The sequence below is a fragment of the Anolis sagrei genome, chromosome 4 (assembly GCF_037176765.1).
Source record: "Anolis sagrei isolate rAnoSag1 chromosome 4, rAnoSag1.mat, whole genome shotgun sequence".
NCBI lineage: Eukaryota > Metazoa > Chordata > Lepidosauria > Squamata > Dactyloidae > Anolis > Anolis sagrei.
This window is the reverse complement of record NC_090024.1, coordinates 236,647,494-236,662,570: the sequence shown is the minus strand read 5'-3', so window position 1 is coordinate 236,662,570 and position 15,077 is coordinate 236,647,494.

Below are 15,077 nucleotides of genomic sequence, written 5' to 3'. Positions count from 1 at the left end.
GTCTGACCCCCATTCTTAACTAGGAGTCATTTGTAAGTCGGATGTTTGTAACTCGGGGACTGCCTTCATAGTGCTATTATTCCATTGTAACTTCTGTTACAAAATCTTATGGAATCCTGGAATTTATACTTTGATGGACCTGTGGATTACCCTAACTAAATGCTCCTCTCTACCAAGCCCACAGGATTGCATTGGAGGGAACCATGACAGTTAAAGTGGAATTATAGCACTTTAATTCTGCACTATGAACGGAGCAGATTCATAGTACCCTGACATAGACTGTCTATGCTGCAGTGATGATCAAGAGAGAGGAAAGCATGAAAATACAGTTGTGAAGTATCAGAAAGAAGACATCATATCTCTCCCTTCTGACTTTCACGTGTTCATACCTCATTCACACCTGTTATTCCAGCAAATCGTAGAGCCAGAAGAGGTGTTTGATAAAATTCAAGTGGAAAAATTCTGCAAGGGTTCTTAAAATATATATTTTTGGTGCTGAAAGGTCACTTCTTATGGCAATAATTTGGTTTCCAAACTAAACCCCCTGACAAATTCTGAGGTTGCAACCTGATGCTCATTTCACATGGGAATATGGCCCACTGAACTCAATGGGACTTTTTACCAAGAAAATAAAAGGTATAAATGTATTTTCTAGACAGGTAGGATAGTTAGTCAGGTCAGGTTTTACCCTGAAAACACAACATGGAGTCTTGGTTTCATTGAAAATTAATACAACTTCTATGGAAACAAGAGCCTAAGAGCCCCTTGTGTTCAACTTAGTGCTTCGAATGTGCTGCTTATACTTTTCAAGATGTGGTTCTTCACATTAAAATGACAGCCCATTTTTTTCCGTGTCAGGAGCGACTTGAGAAACTGCAAGTCGCTTCTGGTGTGAGAGGATTGGCCATCTGCAAGGATGTTGCCCATGGGATGCCTGGATGTTTTGATGTTTTACCATCCTTGTAGGAGGCTTCTCTCATGTCCCCGCATGGGGAGCTGGAGCTGACAGTGGGAGCTCATCTGCGCCCTCCCTGGATTTGAACCTCTTCAGTCCTGCTGGCACACGGGTTTAACCCATTGCACCACTGAGGGCTCCTCCAACCCACTGCCAAACACACTAAAGCACTCCCAAAAGATGGTTATCCAATTTTGGTTGAAAAATATGAGAGCCCACTACCCTCTGAGACAGCCTCTCCTATTCCCGAACAGTTCTTACAAGCAAGGAATTCTTCCTGTAGTTTAGGTAGGATCTCTTTTCTTGTCATTTGAACCCATTGTTCCATGGCCTAGTCTCTGGAGAAGGAAAAAATAAGTTTGTTCCATCTTCTCCATGGCATCTCTTCAGATGTTAAAGATGGTTAACACATCACCTTTCAACTTCTCTTCTCCAAGCTGAAGATACCCCATGTCCTAAGCCATTCTTCATAGGGATTCCCAGTCCTTTGGATATGTTCCACCTTGGCAATACCCTCCATGAACTGTTTTGCCCAGACCTGGACACAAAATCCATGACGTGGTCTGACCAAAGTTGCATAGAGTGTCTTTGCTAGATCTAGAAACTACGCTCCCATTGATGAATCCTAGAAATGCATTGGCTTTTTCAGCCACTTCATCACAGTATTGGCTCGTGTTTACTTTGTGATTGACTGGGTTTCTCCATCATCACAGATGTCTTTTGGGGAATACAAGGGGCTTACGGTGGAAAGTTAAGAAACCTTGGTCTAAGTGTTACTTTTTGGGTCTCCAATGAGATTGTATTTGAAGTGGAAATGTTGGGTTTCTCAGAACGTTTTCATCCTGAGGCTTTGTTTCAAAAAGTGTCAACTTTTGACCCTCTCATTCCGTTTCCTCATTTTTACAGCAGAAACAAAGCGATAAGAGAGGAGTTAGAAATGTAGAATGATTGTTCTGGCCAATGGGGGTTTTATATTCATGTGGAAACCTTGCCTGAAGCAACAACCATAGAGAGCCTCCATGTGAAAATGCCTTAAAAGCCTAATCCTGCATATACTTAGGCTATAAATGGGAGGAAAAGTTTTGGAAGTCAATGGAAAGGGCCCAACAAGTAATGGAGCAAGTGGGGGGCAAATGAAGCACATGGGTGACTTTACTCAGATGCCTAGTTTGGTGGTGGATATAAAAACCACTGCACTGGTCATTGGAGTAAACAGGACTGAGTGCTCAAAATGATTAAAATGATGGGCTCTTTGGCTTGGCAGATATAGTCAACCTGTGGAAAGTGCAAAGAAGAAAGCAAAGGAAGGAGGGGAAAAGATTGAAATGAAGTATTTAAAAATGCAATGCTTTCAATGTGTAAATAGAGTCCAACTTGGTGATAATTGCAGCTCATTTAGTATTTAAGCGTAGAGAAATTGCACTTCCTTAAAAGAAAAAGAAGGGTTGTGGGGAAGGGAGTAGTTAGCTGAATTATCCTGTAAATTATTTGAGGGTGCATCCAAATGCACATACTTTTGAGTGGTGGAACCGCTATAGAAATGCACTCACTGTGTTTTTTGTCTATCCAGACAGTCTTTTCCCCAGGATCAAGCTAAGAGGGAAAGCAGTTTCTTCCCTTTGGCAAAATAGACACAGCACCAAGTGCCCAGGATCTGGAACATCATGTTTATGGCTATGTGTTTATGAATTTAATTCCCCAAGGTGATTTTCCAACTTTCAACAAATGGGGTGCCTTTCCTTTTCTTTTTTTTCTATTCAAACACTATTCAAAATCCAGGTAGACCAACATGGAAAGCCAATAAGCATTTGATTCAAGTTTGCAAAGCTATTAAAAGTACTGGAAATAATTTTTTGGGGGGGAAAAAACACAGTGAGTCCTCTTTCTGTGCGTGCGCACCCTAATTGGGGGAAAATGTATGTAATTTATATTCGCAACACCTTACGTTTCGGTTTCTTTACTTATTTATTGAATCTGTTTTATTTATTAAATTTATATTTATGTTTAAAAACTGGACATCACATCATGAGATAGGAAAGGAGACACAGAAAAAAAAATAATCCCAAAAGTAATAGAAAATTTTTGATCAATAAAACATTAATAATCCCTCTAAGAAGGAAAGAAATGAAAGAAAAAAAATCTAACTTTTGCGTGTAGTTTTGATGCAACCAAGTTATTTTTTATATATTTTTGTTATTTATTCTTTTACCAATGGGAATTTTTTTAAAGATATTTTATAACTGAAGTGCTTTTTTAAATGAGAAAAAAAATAATGTTTTTTGTTTGCTTTTGTTTCGGGTGGGGGCAAAATGCAGAAAGGGAGAGATTGAGAGAGCGAGAGAGAGATTGGTTCCTTTTCTTTGTTTGTTTCTTTTGTTTTCTCGGCGTTCTTATTGTTTCAGGCACTGATAATGGTTAAAAAAAAAGAAAACCTGTAATTTATTATTTATTTAATATTTAAATTAAACATAAAAATGATCTGTGCTCTTGTTGTATATTTATTTTGTCATGTTTGTGTGTCAGTTATGTGATGACTGAGTAATTGTTTATGTGAAGGAATACTGTTCATATTTAAATAATAAAGAATCACATTGGAAAAAAAGAGAGTATTCATTTATTTACTACATTTGTATACCACCCTTCTCACCCTGAAGGGGACTCAGGGAGGTTTCACAGATAGGAAACAATTTGATGCCTTAGAAACATAGATAAAGGTAAAGATTGTCCCCTGACATTAAGTCCAGTCATGTCTGACTCTGGGGTGTGGTGCTCATCCCCATTTCTAAGCCGAAGAGCCGGCGTCGTCCGTAGATACCTCCAAGGTCATGTGGCCGGCATGACTGCATGGAGCGCCGTTACCTTCCCGTTGGAGCGGTACCTATTGATCTACTCACATTTGCATGTTTTCGAACTGCTAGGTTGGCAGAAGCTAGGGCTGACAGCAGAAGCTCACGCCGCTCCCCAGAATCGAACCTGCAACCTTCCAATCAACAAGCTCAGCAGCTCGGTGCTTTAACCCACTGCGCCACCGGGGGCTCATACAGACAATAAAATAACATATACATTAAAACTAGAATTAAAAACATACCAGCATTAAAACACATGATTAAGACCAGGCAATCCAGAATCATAGTCAGAAAGCCATTCCAGTCATTATTGCACAAATTTTCCATCTTCCCTTATTGTACTGCTTTATTGGCCAAAGGCTTGGTGCCAGAGCCATGTTTTTACTTGCTTTCTGAAATTCAGGAGAGAAGAGGCTGACTTGATTTTTCTGGGGAAGGAGTTCCACAACCAAGGGGCCACCACTGAGAAGGCCCTGTTTCTCATCCCCACCAACCACACCTGCGAAGGAGGTGGGACCAAGAGCAGGGCCTCCTTAGAAGACCGTAATCTCCTAGATCAGTGTTTCTCAACCTTCCTAATGCCGCGACCCCTTAACCCAGTTCCTCATATTGTGCTGACCCCCAACCATAACATTATTTTCGTTGCTACTTTAGAACTGTCATTTTGCTCCTGTTATGAATCATAATGTAAATGATCTAATATGCAGGATGTATTTTCAATCACTGCACAACATTTGGCACAAATATCTGATATGCCCAAATTTGAATACTGGTAGGGTTGGGGTGGTGATTGATTTTGTCATTTGGGAGTTGTAGTTGCTGGGATTTATAGTTCACCTACAATACCAGAGAATTCTGTACTCCACCAACAATGGAATTGAACCAAACTTGGCATACAGAACTCCCATGGCCAACAGAAAATACTGGAAGGGTTTGGTAGGCACTGACTTTGAGTTTTGGAGTTGTAGTTCACCTATATTCAAAGAGCACTCTGTACTCAAACAATGTTAGATATGTACCAAACACTCAATATGCCCAAATGTGAACACTAGTTTGGGGAAAATAGTCCTTGACATTTGGGAGTTGTCATTGCTGGGATTTATAGTTCACCTACAATATAAGAGCATTCTGAATCCCACCAACGATAGAATTGGGCCAAACCTCCCACACAGAATCCCCATGACCAACAGAAAATACTGTGTTTTCTGATGGTCTTTGACGACCCCTCTGACACCCCCTTGTGACCCCCCCAGGAGTCCCGACCCCCAGGTTAAGAAACGCTGTCCTAGATGGTCCATACAGTGAGATGCATTCAGACAGGTAGGCCATTTAGGGCTTTATAGGCTAAAGCCAGCACTTTGAACTGTGCACAGTAGCAGACTGGTAGCCAGTGAAGCCAATGTAACAGGATTGTATGTTCTCTGTCTGCTGCTACAGTGAAAAACCTGGCTGCCACCCATTGGACCATTTGAAGTTCCAAACAATCTTCAAAGGCAACCCCATGTAGAGTGCATTGCAGTAATCCATTCAGGATGTAACAAGAGTGTGGACCACTGTGGCCAAGTCTGGCTTCTCAAGGAAAGGGCTCAACTGGCACACAAGTTTTAGTTATGCAAAAGCTACTCTGGCCACTACCAAAACCTGGGGTTCCAGGCTCTGCAATGAGTCCAGGATCACTCCCAAGCTGCGAACCTGTGTCTTCAGGGGGAGTGTACCTTTGGCTATGTGTTCTTCTGCGGTATGGGTTGAGTATCCCTTATCCAAAATGGGTAGGGTCAACATTATTTTAGTTTTTTTCAGATTTAAAATATTTCTGTTTACATAATGAGATATCTTGGAGATGGGACCCAAGTCTAAATGTGGGTTTAAATCCAAGTCTCATATACACCTTGTACAAATAATCTGAATTTTATACCATATTTTAATACTTTTGTACATGAAGCAAAGTGTGTGCACTGCATCAGAAAACGAAGATGTCACTATCTCAGAATTATTTAAGGTTTTGGAATTCTGGATAAGGGATGCACAACCAGTATTACAATGGTGGTGAGCTTCTTTGCTCAGGAATTGGATACCATCACAAAAATGACATTGGTTATTGTATCTGCAGCAGAAATACAATTTTTCAGGGACTCAATGAGGATTTACCACTTAATTTTCCACCAGGAGTGAAGTTCAGCTGAAAGCAGATGATTTGTGAAGACTTCCACCAATCTTACAATTACCACCAAGCATGCATCTATACCATAGAAATAATATAGTTTGATACCACTTTAACTTCCATAGTTAAAATGCTACAGAATCAAGAGAGTTGTTGTTTGCAAGGTCTTGAGGTTTCTCCGCCCAAGAGTGTTGGTGCCTTACCAAACGACAACTCCCAGGATCCTCATAGCTTTGAGCCATGGCAGTTAAAGTGGCATTGAAGTGCATTAATTTTATGGTGTAGATGTACCTCAGTTTTGAGGGTCTTCCTTTGTCCCAACATGTGCCATCAAGGTAGGAACTTCTCCTGTCATGTAGATTCAATAACTGTAAAACCAAATCAACCAGAGGCAGAACTTTAGGTGGAGCAATGCTCCATTTTTGTACCAAAATCTCCACCCTGGACTCGTTGTTTAGCCACTGCAGGATCTGCTATGGCCATCAGTGACTCCTGGGGAGTGAAAGGGGATAGAAAAGCTACATTCTCATCATCAGAAACACAGCAGTAACATCATCCACTGACATCCATCAGGGTCTTCTGAAGCAAAACTTCTTAAACTGTGGGCCACAAAACCAAATTTAGGGTCCCTTTGTGTAACTTGCCACCTAGTGACTGCTTCAGACATTTACATGAATCTGTTAGTAACAACATGCAACAAATGTTTCAGCTGTACTTCATTTTAAGAAGAGACACCACGCTGCCTTATTTAACAAGCCTTGTAATTGCTGGTTTTGCTTGATGGCTATCTCTTTTCAGTTTCAGAAATACATCCCTCTATTCTATGAGCACCACACCCCAGAGTCAGACATGACTGGACTTAATGTCAGGGGACTACCTTTACCTTTTTTATTCTGCCTTGGTTACACCACACCTGGAATATGGCATCCAATTCTGGGCACCACAAAAAAAGAGAGATAGTGACAAGATGGAATATGTTCAGAGGAGGGCGACTAAAATCATCAGGGGTATGGAGCAGCTTAAAGAGCTGGGCATGTTTAGCCTGCAGAAAAGAAGGCTGAAAGGAGAAATGACGAGGGCCATGGATAAAGATGTGAGGGGGAGTCATAAGGAAGAGGAAGCAATTTTGCTTTCTGCTGCCCTGGAGACTAGGATGTGGAAGAATGGCTCCAAACTACAGGAAAGGAGATTCTACCTAAACATTAGGAAGAACTTCCTAACAGAGATGTGTTCAGCAGTGGAACTCTCTGCCCCGGAGTGTGGTGAAGCCTCCTTCTTTGGAGGCTTTTAAACAGAGGCTGGATGGCCATCTGCTGGGTGCTTGGGAACACTATTTTCCTGCTTCTTGGCAGGGGGTTGGGCTGGATGACCCATGAGGTCTCTTCCAACTTTATGATTCTATCCTTTCCAATTTAGATTCTAAAAAACTGAGTTGGGTTCATAAATCTTGCTCAATTTAAACCAAAAACACCGTCATGTGATGGAGTGTGGTGGAGGAAAACATAACACAACAAAACAAAGCAAATCAAAACAATTAAGCAAAATAACAACAATGACAATACATCAATACATCAAGACAGACACTATTAAAACTGGTTCGGCCGGCGCAATGGGGTACAGGGTTAAAAGTGCTGAGATGGCAGGAGGAACGTAGGATTAAAAATGCGGTGTGCAGCAACATTGGTTGTGCTAAAGTGCTTCTAGGACTTGGGATGGGGATTCCTAATCTGCGAAGGCACGTCGGAACAGCCAAGTTTTTAGGTTCCTTCTGAAAACTGCTAGAGTAGGGGCCTGACGAAGCTCTTTTGGAAGGGCATTCCAAAGTCGGGGGGCCGCCACAGAGAAAGCCCTGTCCCGTGTCCCCACCAAGCGCGCTTGCGACGTAGGTGGGATCACGAGCAGGGCCTCCCCAGATGACCGGAGCGAGCGTGTGGGTTCGTAGATGGAGATGCGGTTTAGTGCTTCTCCTTATCTTAAGGCCCATCCAGACAGTACCTTTATTGCTGTATCTACCACAATAAAGGAGGGGCTGTCCAGACAACGTTCTGGAGAGTCACAAATTAATTCACTACAAACCAAGAAAACCCTGGTGTGTAGTGAATTAATTGGATAGTAGGTTTATTCCATGCCTTCTTGAAAGGCCCATGATAAACCCACTATTTCCAGTTCTGGACTGCAGAATACTGCAGTCCAGACAGTATTCCCACAGTTTTTCGGGCTAAATTAGCCCGGAAAACTGGGAATCCCAAACCGTAATTTGGTTTTACTAACAACCTGAAGGTCAAACCAACTCTTTATAAGGGCCCTTCCACACAGCAATATAATCCAGAATATCAAGGTAAATAATCCACAATATCTGCTTTGAATTGATCTTTTGAGTCCACACTGTCACATAATCTAGTTCAATATGGATTTTATACAGCTGAGTAAAAGGGGTCCAATAGATATTTCATACATTGTAATAATGAGCTGTAAGGGGATTCAGCATATCTCATGAAAACCTTTCATTTATATTATTAAATCACATGAATTGAAAGATAAAAAACATTTCCATGATTTTTGTCATTTCTTCTTATGTTCGAGCTACACACCGAGACCCTTTCCACATTGTCATATAATCCAGATTATCAAAGTTGATAATCCACATTATCTGCTTTCAACTGGATTGTATGAGTCTACACTGCCATATAATTCAGTTCAAAGCAGATAATCTGGATTTTATATGGCAGTGTAGAAGAGGCTTGACAGGTTGTGACACACAGATTGGAAAGTTCTGAACTAGAGGCTTATGATCACAGCCACTTTCTCAATAAGTGCTACAATTTATCTAATGGCATTTGCTCATCCCGGATGTCTAACTCATCATTTAATGTTTATTTATAGAAATATTAATGCTCTGCCCTTTTCCAAAAGATTTCTCAGCGTCCAACCTATCATTACCATGTGAGTCACTATTCTACAATGTGTAATAGGAACAATTTGTACCACCACTGTTATAGAGCAATTGTGATGCCTTGGCAGTGCAAAGCCACACTTCTGGGTGGCAGAGTAGCTCTGCAACTGCAAAATGCTTTGCTGTAAAAAAAAAAATTAATTTGTGTATGCCACTATGGAAGCCATAGGCCCTATTGCACAAGGAAAGTCCTGGGACTGTGGTGTGATCGGGGATTATTGATGGGCTTTCCTGATGATGCAGCATGTTAATCCGCTGAGCTACTGAACTTGCTGGCCAAAAAGTCAACGGTTCGAATCCGGGGAGTGAGGTGAGCTCCCACTGTTAGCCTCAGCTTCTGCCAACCTTGTTTATTTGTTCAGTTGCTTCCGACTCTTCATGACCTCATGGACCAGCCCATGCCAAAGCTCCCTATTAGCTGTCAACACACCCAGTTCCTTCAAGGTCAAGCCAGTCTCTTCAAGGATAACATCCATCCACCTTGCCCTTGGTTGGCCCCTCTTCCTTTTTCCATCCATTTTCCCCAGCATCATTATCTTCTCCAAGCTTTCCTGTCTTCCTGTCTGCCAACCTAGCAGTTCGAAAACATGCAAATGTGAGTAGATCAATAGGTATCGCTTCGGTGGGAAGGTGTTGCACTCCAGGCCAGGAAAGCCCACACAGCTGAATAGAAATGCAAGCAGTTTGTTGAAGATAGTTTAAAAGCAGTAGAAGTAAAAGGCACTCCACAAAAATAAGGTAAATCCAATTAGGTAGAAAGATAATCAGGAACAAACCATCCAGGAAATTAGTCCATCAGAGTTCATGAAAAACAAATTATCCAAGGTAATACTCCAAAACTTGAATTATGAATCAGAAAAAAACACTTTAGACAAGGAAGCCAAGGCAAGGCTTCCAAGGAACAGAAAAGATGTCTTGACTCAATTTCCAACAATGCTTCGTTTAAACTACAGATTCTGTACTTGGCACTTTTATCCACTAATCTGCTCATTGTCTCAAATGGCAAGGAACAGATTTCATTTCAGCCTTGACTCTGTTATCAATCTTTCTCTCGGACTGGCAGAACATCTGAGAGTTTGGGTTGTTTGCCTGTACTGATTAAAAATATGCCTTCTGTCTACTGGGTCATTAATTTCTGCAGCTGGCCCAGGTGCCGAACTATACTCAGGCTCAATGTCATAGGAATTTTCTGGTAGCAATTCAGACGCTCTTCCAGGGACCACACCATCATCTCCAAACCATTCAAGAACATTCTTATCAGAAAAGACACTTTGAACAGGAATCCCATTCTCATTTTCTGCATCAATAGCAACCATCATTATTAGGTACAAATTATCCAAGGTAATACTCCAAAACTTGTATCATGAATCAGAAAAAAACCCACTTTAGACATGAATCTATCCAAGGAAAGGCTTCCGAGGAACCTCATTGTCATTCCCAACATCCAGAATACCCTGATCATTAGACACAATCACAGACTGAACTCCAACAGAAGGTAATGGCACTCTATGCAGTCATGCCAGCCACATGACCTTGCAACATGCAAATGTGAGTAGATCAATAGGTACCGCCTTGGTGGGAAAGTAAACTGCACTCCATACAGTTGTCGATCACATGACCTAGGAGGTATCCACAGACAATGCTGGCTCTTCAGCTTAGAAATGGAGATGAGCACCACCCCCCAGTTGGATACAACAAGGCTTAATGTCAAGGAGAAACCTTTACCTTTATCTTTACCTTCCCCATCAATAGCCTATTAGCCTCTGACTACTTCATTGTGGGGAAGTGGTGGTCTGGCAACTGGTATCATACAACATCCCCAATGTCATAAGGAGCCCCTGGTGGCATAGTGGGCTGAAGGACTGAAGACCGAGAGGACATAGGTTCGAATCCAGGGAGAGCGTGGATGAGTTCCCTCTGTCAGCTCCAGCTCCCCATGCGGGGACATGAGAGAAGCCTCTCACAAGGATGGTAAAACATTAAAACATCCGGATGTCCCCTGGGCAATGTCCTTGCAGATAGCCAAGTCGCTCTCACCAAAAGGGACTTACAGTTTCTCAAGTCACTCCTGACACGAAAAAAAACCCGTGTCATTATTTAGTTTGTGCGCCAATTCACCACCTCCATGCAATAAGGTCCCATTTCTCCTTCACCCAAAGCTACGCATCTCCATGAAAAGCAACAGGAGGGAGTTAACAGTTTGTGAAATGAACACCAAGCTGCCCCACGGCTCCTCACAACAACAGAATATTTTTCATTCTAAACTGCCCCGAGTTCTCAACTGCTTTGGGGGAAAACAAAACAGCTTTTGAGACTCTAAAGAGTTTAAAAAATATTTGTTCTCTGGGTCTGCAGAATCAAAATACTACAAGGACAAGGACGGGTTTTTGAAAACACTCCTCTCTCTGGAAAGCACAGCATAAACACAAGACAACAGAGCCTTTTGTTCGAGAAGCTTTACACCGTTTGCTCGTTATGATTTTTAAATGTCCTTATCCTTTCAGTGAACCCCACCTCGTGCCAGTGTGGAGCAATTCATTGAATAATGGTGATTCCTGGGAGAGACTCTCTTTAGTGCTCTTCAGTGGAAGATTCTGATGAAAAGAAGGCTGCAGGGGGTTGTGTGTGGTTTTTACTGGCATCAATAAAAAAGCCGAACACATTTATGACTATGGAGGGTTTTTTATTATTATTTCTTCTTTCTTTGCTGTTGTTTTTAGAAGAGATCTAAAGCTTAGACGGGGGCACTTATTTTGCTTAAATACTTGTAGCAAATTGGCAGAGAGGTGGGCATTTCAGTTGGATCAAAAACACTTATAAGAATATTTATTTAGAAATTGGAGCTAGGCAGAAAGCCAGGTATAAGAACTGGCTGGGTTTGCCTTGACATCACAACAATAGTGGCAGGAATTTCAGCTCTTACTGTTAGAAAGTTCCTTTTCTTGTCATTAACATGCATCGATTCATGGCCTAGGGAAGTGGTTCTCAACCTGTAATAGGAGGTGACCCCCCCCCCCCCCCCCGGCGCCCAGGGCTCCGTAAAAGATAGTTTAGAATCAGGGAATTTGTGGTTTTGCCAAGGACACTAGGCTGGAATGATCCCATAATCCCCTATAACTATTATGAACTCTCATGAACGTTATAGGAACTTTAATGAACTTTTTGCAAATTTTATGAACTTTGATGGACTTTGGGGGGCTGGCATGAGTTCCCCTTCAACCCTGCATGATCCCCCCTTTTCCCCATGAACTCTGTGTATGCTCCCATATCCTTATATGTATGTATGTCTATATGAGAAAATTATGAAACAAAGCACCAGTTTCATGAACCAGCAACTTCCTGAGCCACTAATCCCCACAGAAAGGACTTGACCAAAAACCATTTGCATGGACAATAAGTAAATGGCTCCTTTTTTTCTGGACCTTGGAGGGCCCAATGGCCAGGCCATCCAGGACAATGGAGTCTATGGATTTACTGAATCACCCAACACAAAGGACATCCCCCCATCTGCGAGGAACCGGGGATTGTCGCTGCCTCCCCTGCTGTGTCATATCCCAAGTCTCCGAAACCAATTTTAACTCAAATAATTAAATCAGTATTGCAGGACAGTAAAACAATGGACCTGGCCTCTCGAGGCCAGACAAAAATGTTAATTCAAAGATCAGAACAATAACCCTGACCAGGCTTGAGAGCCTAAAGCTATCGCTTGGTCGCTTGGCAAACACTGGTCATTTGTAATCCAGTCACCTAGACATTTCTTCATTGTTTCCCTGTTGCCCGCCTCCCTTCCACCTCATTGGCTGAGCGACCAAAGCAGGACCAGGGCCCTCATTGGATTGCCTCCCAGCTTGCTGACATCACAGCCAATCACAACAAAGCTGGTCCAGGGGATGGGCACGGGAGATTTGAATTTGACAGCTCTATAAAAATTGTATTTCTTAGCCCAGTGGTTATGTTGGCTCCGGGTGAGATAACTGCAGTCGTCATTTGTTCCAGCTAGAATTAAATAAAAACTTTGGTGGCTTTTCTTCAACTTGGTGAGACTTTATTTTGGGAAAATTAGGGAAAAATCTTTCTTGGTGTTTGCTGTCTTGCCAGGTGTTCCTGATCCTCTTTTTGGGTCTGGCCAGTCTCTGCCTAGGCAGGGCACCCCAAATTTGTGTTCGGCACCAAACCTTCCTAATGCCATGACCCCTTAATACAATTCCTTGAGTTGTGGTGGCCCCCAACCATAAAATTATTTTTGTTGCTACTTCAGAACTGTAACTTTGCTACTGTTATGAATCGTAATGTAAATATCTGATATGTAGGATGTATTTTCATTCACTGGACCAAATCTGGCACAAATACCCAATATGCCCAGATTTGAATACTAGTGGAATTGGGGGGGATTGATTTGGTCATTTGGGAGTTGTTGTTGCTAGGATTTATAGTTCACCTACAATCAAAGGGCATTCTGAATGCCACCAATGATGGAATTGAGCCAAACTTGGCACACAGAACTTCCATGACCAACAGAAAATACTGGAAGGGTTTGGTGGGCATTGACATTGAATTTTGAAGTTATCATTCACTGTGGACTCAAACAATGATGGATCTGGACCAAACGTGGCACAAATACTCAATATTATTCTGGGCATTCCAGATATATACACACTCCACTTGCCTCACTTCCAACAGACCCCTGAAGTTGTCAGCCACAGATGCAGGCAAAATATCAGGAGAAAATGCTACTGGAACATGGTCCTGCAGCTCGAAAAACTCATAGCAATCTAGTGATTCTGGCCATGAAAGCCTTCAACAACACATTGCTTCATCTTCTGTTTAACATCCCTGCTGATATTTAGACATCTGGGATTTGCAATTTAAGGAGGGGTACTTAGATTCATAGAATCAAGGAAGTCGGAAGAGATCAAAGAGGCAATCTAGTCCAGCCTACTGCCATATAAAATGCACAACTAAAGCTCTCTTGAGATATGGTCATTTAAATTCTTCTCCTAGGCCAGGAAGAAGAAATTACACACTCACAAAAATGGTACCCACGCAGTAGAGAAAGTAGGAAACCATAAATAGAAACAATATATAATGAAAGAAGTATTAAAAGATATATTTCATTCCACCCCTAGAACCATACCTATCACTTCAAACAATTCAGTTCATCCCTATTTGCATATATATTTCCAACATATATGTATTTTAAATTGCATTGCATTGATATATTTTGCAGTATAGTACTATGGCCCCAGGGGTGATCAATGTAACTTGTCCTTTCTTAACAAATTGGCTGAACATGCTGAATAATTGAACACCGATGTTGTGTTTCCGACGGCAGTCGTGGGAGCTATTCTTGCACAACACTCTCAGCTTGGAACCGGCTTCCTTTATTGTACGGAAGGGAATTGAATCGGTATAAGAAGGCATCACGTCTGCTTTGGAGAACTCTTTACCTCTGTTCCAATCTCCTTTCAGGGGAAACATCCTCAAAACAATCTCTTTCTGCTTCAAAGACAAAAATGACGGATCGTGTCCTAAGTATCGTCCCATATACTTTCTAATCATCATTAACCTGTTATTACCGACACAAGCATCGACAAATGGGATTTTAAAACCAATAGTTACATATGGAAACAGCTGCCAACTGAACATCAGAGTCATTTAGCAAATTTTTCTCTGAGCTCGAATGTCTGGGAAAGAGCATGTGATACAGTCCTCCAGGGACTATACCACAAGGACAGAGGTGTTTGCATATGCATGAATGCGCGCACACACCATTGCAATTGAATCAACTGCATGGCCCCTTGGAAATTTCACTGGAGATGGAGTGATGCAAAGGACAACCCTCAACATGTCTCATGTAAAAACGGGGGATGTATCTACATTGTAGAATGAATGCAGTTTGACACCATTTTATCCGCCATAATAATAATAATAATAATAATAACAATAACAATAACACTTTATTTGTACCCCGCTACCAAGGGACTTGGTGCAGCTTACATGTGGCTGAGCCCAAACATAACAATACAAGCAATAATAACAACAATACAAGCAATTAAAAACACATAGACAATAAGAAACAACATTATCAATAAAACAACACATAGTTAAAAACAGTGGGGAGGCCAAATGTTAACTTAAAATTGGAAATAATGCTGGGACATG